The sequence below is a fragment of the Heliangelus exortis genome, chromosome 10 (assembly GCF_036169615.1).
Source record: "Heliangelus exortis chromosome 10, bHelExo1.hap1, whole genome shotgun sequence".
NCBI classification, from domain to species: Eukaryota; Metazoa; Chordata; class Aves; order Apodiformes; family Trochilidae; genus Heliangelus; species Heliangelus exortis.
Window position 1 is genome coordinate 6,606,219 of NC_092431.1, and position 7,035 is coordinate 6,613,253.

The 7,035-nt window shown below is 42.2% G+C and overlaps 1 long non-coding RNA gene across 1 annotated transcript; it reads right to left on the reverse strand.

Moving 5' to 3' along the window:
• Positions 1-807: 807 nt before the first annotated feature.
• On the reverse strand, positions 808-6,024 carry LOC139800391 (uncharacterized). The gene is made up of 2 exons (XR_011727736.1): positions 5,516-6,024; positions 808-1,391 (listed from the first exon to the last, which is right to left on the reverse strand). It is a non-coding gene; the product is annotated as an uncharacterized lncRNA (long non-coding RNA).
• Between the last annotated feature and the right edge of the window lie 1,011 nt (positions 6,025-7,035).

Consider the following 7,035-nt stretch of genomic DNA (forward strand, 5'->3'; position numbering starts at 1 on the left):
AGAACCAGCACCATCAAGGTTTTGACTTTAACTGGCATGACTGAAAGGCTTTGGTCAGGTTGGCCTGGGAATTGTTTAAGATGAAATGGATTCCTTTTAGCCTTTGAGAGGGTCCAATTTAAGCTGTTTAGCTGAGCAGTGTGGAAAATCCAGCAGTTTAGCTATTATGTGGTCAAACTGAAGAGCAGACTCCATTTACCAATATTGCTGGATCCATAACCCCACATCCTTATGGAAACACCATATTTATTACACTTCTATCATGTGTTGTTATGGCCACCAGCGGTGAAAATCCAGCCTGTTTTATCCATCATGTTTCTTGGCTTCCATGTTGCTTTTATGTCTTATACATCCCTCAATATGTTTGCTGCAGGGCAACACATGCTCATCACAGGGCTTCCACTCTGGGCAGAAATGTTTTGAGACAGAAGGGCAGGAAATGCTTCTGCTAGATGTCAATGGCCTTGTAGTTTGTAAGGATAAATGTGTCCACAAAGGCTCTTATGAAAAGAAAAAACATTTCTGAGAGACTGATTACTTGTTCTTTTAACCCTGGTGATTTTTAGTCTGGCTAAAATAGCATCTTGTTTTACTTTGGGTGTCTAGAGATTACATTAATATATACAATACCCAGTTTTCTGCACAGGACCATCTCTTTGCTTATCCTACTGAAGAGATGGTTTGTGCCATAATCACTGAAAGTCACTGCTCTGTGCAGCCAGGACAGTCCAAAACAAGAGACTGTTATGTTTTTTTTTCTCTCAGACCCATTTTTACAATTCTCAGCTGCCACAAAATTATAGAGAATAGGTATTTGTGAGCTTTGTATTGGCATTTGGACAATGAGTAATATAGGCAAAGGAAAATGTTAATTTCAGATGATTTCTGGAAGGAAAAGAACATTTCTCTCTTTACAGCTTCCCTCCTCAGGAGGTTGCAGATATATGGGGGAGCAATGAGTAACAACTAGGAAAGGGAAATTTGGGACAAATGCTAGTAAAGTGAGGTGTTGATCTTCCCCCATGAGGACATGATGATCATTTCTCAGCAACATACAGAGGGAAAAGAAAAGAGATGGAAATAGTGAAGTAGTAGAAAAGGCAGCTTGGTTCAATGAGTGTGGTCTTCACTTGGATATACAATAGAAAAGCAACATGAGGGAAATAAAATATAGGTCTTTTTCCAGAAGAAAATGACCCTGTGAGGAGTCCACCATTTTCCCTTGCAATATCTGTGAAGGGTCTCACCTCTGCAGCTGCTCTGAAGTCTTCCAAGCAGCTCTTCTTTTGTGCTCCCTTATGTCTTCCTTTCAGTCAGTAAAAGCTGGTTTCTTGGAGCTGTGTTTCTTATTAGGAAGGTTTTTGTGGTCCAGCATGGCCTCTCATCTCTTCCTGTGAGTGGAACAAATTTAGATAGTTTGGTTTTTTGTTCACAAAATATGGGCTTGGTCACTGATGAAATCCCAGCACAGGCCCTATGGCAAGACCCAAACCAGTTTCTAGCCCTAAAATGCTAGCATGTCTGTTATGAAGGGCAGGGTTCAAGACTACCTGTGACAAGACACAGAAATGAATGTAGATGTTTCTGAGCAATCCCTTCTTTAAAATCTCATTCTTTAAAATTAATATGAATTTGTTATTTAGACTGTTGAAGAATCTGGGAAAAAGTTTTTGACTGTTAATTAGTATGGATGGAGTTATTGGGTCATTTTGTTTTCTGGTTTTTGCTAGCTTGTTTTTACAATCCCAAGAATGAGGGCTTTTGTTTAAAAACATACATGAAACAAATATAATTGCAGTCTGTCCTGCAATACAAACCATGCTATAATCATCATGGAGCCTGAGCAAGCACTCCCATCTCTCATATCTGTCTCTATTTAGTACAGGTTTGGAAGCCATCAGCTTAATTTCAGTCTCTGCCAAAGCAGCTCTCCTAGAGAACCTTACTGCTGCTCCTTCCTGCTTGGAACTGATTGGATGTGCCTGGACCAGTGTTGTCTCCATCCTGGCAATCTGTCAGTCCTAGTCACAAATAGCACTTTTCCCAAGAACTACAGTTTGGTGCCACAGGGATTTGTCTCTCCATTCCCAGGAATGATGGCTCCTTCAAGCAGCAGCTGCTCCTCCCCAGCCAAGGACATGTTGTGTGTAAAGCTGACACACATCAGCTCTGATAGGGGAATTCTTCCTTATGGAAGTGTTTACTTTATAGAAACATAAATTTAACTGATGTTTAAAAAAAACCCAGTCCTTTGTGGGATCAATAGAGTCTCTTTTCAGGCCTGACAGAGCTCCTGTACGACAGAGGTTCTGCTCTCTGAAAGCCTCTTGCAAGGTTATGATGTTGAGCCCAGTGTTTAAGTCTGGGCTTTAGAAATGGAAAATGGAAAAACCCATCTCTTCCAAAGGTCAAACTGCCTACCTGTCCCAGACAAGCTCCTAGGCTGATTTTATAGATTGTACTGTGATGTTTTGTTTTGCCTGGAGGCTGAGATGTGAGTTCAATGGCAATTTGCAGAGCAAATCAGTAGCTTCAGTGGCAAAGCCCTGAAAGAGAAAGTTTGGGCTCAGCAAAATCTCCCCATCCTTCTGGGCTGACATTTCATGGTAAGGTTAAGTCATTTTTGTCCAGGACTTGCTTTAATCAGAAATGTTCTCACCTTTGAGAAGATAACAAGGTGTAAACTTTGTGATGTAGTGAACATGGAGAGGATGACTTTTGATTCTTGACTTTCTATTTAATTTTGATTTTGTGGTGTTTTTTTTGTTAGATTGGGAGTATTAAGGAGGGGGCACAAAATTAATTCACTCTTTTCCTCTCCCATGCTTTCTCAGCAGGAAAAATACATTTTCTTTAGTCCTTAAATGGAAGGAGGTCACAAAATGAGAAAAAGGTATTGTTTTCAAATTTTGGAATAGAAAATGTTTCTCAAAAGATGTTTGGTTTTTTTTGTTTTGTTTTTTTCCTTAAATAATGTCACAGTTATGGCATAAAGTCATTCTTAGATAGAAAAGTTTTAGGAAAATATTTTTAGCTGCTTATTGAAATATATCTTTTTTCTGCATTTCTGGGCCTGTCTATTTCATGGACTACACCACCATAAAGCATATGAGCCACTCCATATCACCTCTGTGGAGTGGCTTGGAAATAAGTGGTTTGGAAATAAGAAATATTTCACTGATAGTTATTTTAAAAATACTGGGAAAAGGTAAGACATCAGCTACTAAGGAGAGCTATGTGCTTACACTTTATTTTCAGTCTGCTCACAACTTGAAGGGAACGATTCTGAAAACTTCTAAGAGGATAATAAAGAAGAAGATCATGTAGAATGAAGAAAAGGATGGACACATTTAAAAAATATTTCAGAAAGCTCCAAAAATACTTATTTTCTGTTACCCAAGATCAGTGTACAAAGTCTAAAAAAGCACTGAATCTGGCTGATAAATTTTAATGTTGTTTTGTTTCTATTTTAAAATATTATGGAGTTGCACTAAGCAAAATTCCTGAGGCTGAAGGAAAACTCAGGTACTCCAAACAAACACTGTTTGAAGTGAATGTTTTTTGGCAAGGTGTTTCACAGTATGCACTGAATAATTTCATCCAAGATATTTTGATACCTTGTTTTAGGAAAAGAAAATGCTGAGGAGTCAAAGTAAAATAAGACTGCGGGGGAAAGAAAATTAAGCTGTTTTCTTGGAACACCCCTCAGAATGTTACAAATCCTGCAGAAATTTATGGCTAGCCAGAAGCATCAATTGAATCCCTCACCATTCACCAGCCTGGTACCAAAAAATGAACACTAAAGAATATTTCCATTTCACATTGGTTTGTACAATCATTTTGTGATCCAGAGAGGTCCAGTTGAGACTGGCTCTTGCCATTCTCCAAACTCCCCTGAAAATCCTCAGCATCAGGCAGCACTTTGTGTTCTCAAAGATCTGCCCATCAATCACCACTTCACAATATTAACTAATCCTTGCAACATCCTTGTCAGATGCAGAAAGTTAAGGCAAGAAGTTAAATTCTAAATCATTAAGGATCCCTAGCTGGTTTCCAGGATAATGGCACAGAAATTTTAGACATTCCTCAACAACAGGCAAAGCTGGAATTCTAGAGATGTTTGGGCACATACCAGTGAAACCAGGAGATGATGGAGACATTTCTCATGCTGCTGTAGTCAGCACTTTGAGCCTTTTCTCTCTTCTGTACCACAGAGATGATTTATGTTTGTGGGAGATATTAGAGAGCCATAGGAAATACTGAAGCCCATTAAACATTTGGAATGAGCTCACTGAAAGTTGTCACACATTATTTGGGATTAAAGTTGAGTACGAATAGCCAGACCCTCCACTACTGAAAGTTAATTGGTGAAACTTGATTTTATAGGCTGGAAAAATGCCTCTGTTCCTCATTTGAGAGTCAGGCATACTCCTTGCTTGCTAGGTAGAGAATTTTGAGGCAGCTTTCATCTCTTATTTTGGATTTCAAGATCTGATTGGTCTTCAGATGCTGGGAAAAAAGCTGAGAAAAATCACATAATCTCTTTTGATTCCCTGATTCAGAGGAGTTTGTGGTCAATCCTGTAGAAGTCCTGGATAATCAATAAGACTGGCATGGTTAGGGAACTCTCCTCTCCCCCTCCAGCCAGGGGCTGGATGCAACGTTTGGCTATGGACACAAAAGATGTGCACAGTCACATCCATGTGCTTCTAGGATGTGTTGAAGCAACTCAAATTAATTCAAACAAATTGTTCCCAGAGGTGCCTATTTCACTCTGCTGGCTGAGATATTCTGAATGCTGACCTGAGTTCAATGGGATGAAACCCAGCCCAGCTGCTTTGGCAGGTTCAGCTTCAGGGGCTTGGTTGTTTGTGAATTATTGAACCCTTAAGCAGGTCTGGCCATCCAGCCTGCAGGTGACTTTGCAGGAGCCAGCAGCAAGAGCAGAAAGAAGTCACTGATGCTCCAAGGTTTATTTCCAGCTGGAGACAACTTCATCCAGACCTTGTCTGCAAATAGGATGGGATAGGTTGTAAGGTTCCTCTCTAGGGTCTTGGGAAGCCACCTGATGTTTGGGACTGCCATCCTCATCATGCCACCCCATGCCTGCAGGAGTGGCATCAAGCCTGATGGGGCTGCTGCCACAGCAGAGGCATTTCTGGCATAAGCCCCACACAAATCTTCCTGTTTCTTTCACACCAGGACCAGGAGAGGGCTTTGAAAAATGAGGCTGCCAGCACACAGGCAGCAGGAGCAGGCTTCTGAGGGCCTTTCTGGAAAGCTGAAAACAGGAAATGTTTAATCAAGCTCTGAGGAAAAAAAAGAAAACTTTTTTTTTAAGAAAAAAAAAAAAAAAGAAAAAAAAAAGACTGTCTCTTTCTGAGCAGCCAGGATGTTTGTGAAATCCCTACTTCGTTTATTATGATGCAGAGTTTCAGCTGGCTGTTTTATTAAAGACAGCTGGGACACATTACTTGAGCATTAACACTGAGCCAGCTTTCATTTTAAAACTTACCCGTTGCCGGGAGCTTTCCTTAATGCATTCCTGCTGCTGCCAGCTCTGTAATCCTCACCAGCACCCGCGGGGGAAGATCACCTCACCTCACCATCCTCCTTATTTCCGGAGAAAAGCCGAAGAAAAATCAGGCTGGCTGATCAGGAGCAAGCTGCTCCCACTCCTTGCTGTGGCTCCGAGGTGGAACAAAGGCTGCTGGAGCAAGAGGTCAGCGATGCATCCGCCAAGAGGACATCTGCTCGTGGAGGAAAACCCTTAACACTCATATGCAACTCTCTCTTAATTGCTTTCCAGGGACATTTTAGAGATTTTTGCAATGTAAACTCTGTTTCAGTACATCACAAATCACTGAGCGATGGCTCCAGCGTATATTGTAGTGGAGGCTGGTGAGCCCTGTTGTGAAAGTGGGGAGGAAACAAGCTGAGAGGCTCTGGTGGGTGCAAAGGTTTGTCCCAACAGCACAGCAGGAGAGGTTTCTCCCAGAGTGTCCCCTCTTGCCATGCTGCATGGATAAATCTTCACACCCAAGCACCAGTATTTGTCTGGGGCTGAGAGTTTGGAAGTCATGGTCCGTGTCTTCCAGGACGTGGCACCCCAGGACATGGGGCCAAACTGCTCTCTGAGATATGGGAATGAGTGGAATCCCTCCCCCCAAACCTGCTCTTCATAAGGATGTGGCTCGAGGGAGGTGAGCACGTCTCTTGTGCCCCCAGCCATATGGTTTGAATCATAGAATCCTAGAATGGTTGGAAGGGATCCTAAACATCCCCTAGTCCCAACCCTCTGTCATGGGCAGGGACAACTCTCACCAGACCAGGTTGCTCCAAGTCCCATCCAACTTGGCCTTGAACACTTCCAGGGAAGGGGCAACCCCACAGCTGCTCTGGACAACCTGGGAAGAATTTCATCCTAATACCTATACCTTTCCTCTTCTAGTTTAAAGCCATTAGTCCTTGTCCTATTCCTCCATGCCCCTATAAAAAGTCCCTCTCCAGTTTTTCTGTAGTTCCCCAAGTACTGAAGGTGCTGTAGGGTCTCTCTGGAGCCTTCTCTTCTCCAGCCTGAAAAATGCCACCTTTCTCAGCCTGGAGGGATGCTCCACCCTTCTGATCATCATTGCAGCCTTCTTCTGAACTCAGTCTGAGAGCTCCATGTAATTCTTATGTTTGGGACATCAGAAGCCATCCAAGCCCTGCGTGCTGTACTTGTCCCAGGCATTAGTATGTCTGTGGATGCCCCCTGGGAATGTAAGTATAAAATTCTGGGGTGAATTCAGGTCCCAGTTTTGGGAAGGGGTCACAGAGCTGATGTTCCTGTGCCCACTCTGCTTTTTAGCCTGGTCTCAGAAGATTTGTGGCATTGCAGAGTGTGTTGTGTGTGCACGTGTATATGTTTATGTAGCAGATGTGTTCCCAAATCAGTTTTGAACTCACAAGCCAATTTTGACTAAACATAACAGAAGGTAGAGATTTCATAAGTTGAGTTCTTACAAGTGTAAGGGAGCCATTGGGTGGAGAAGG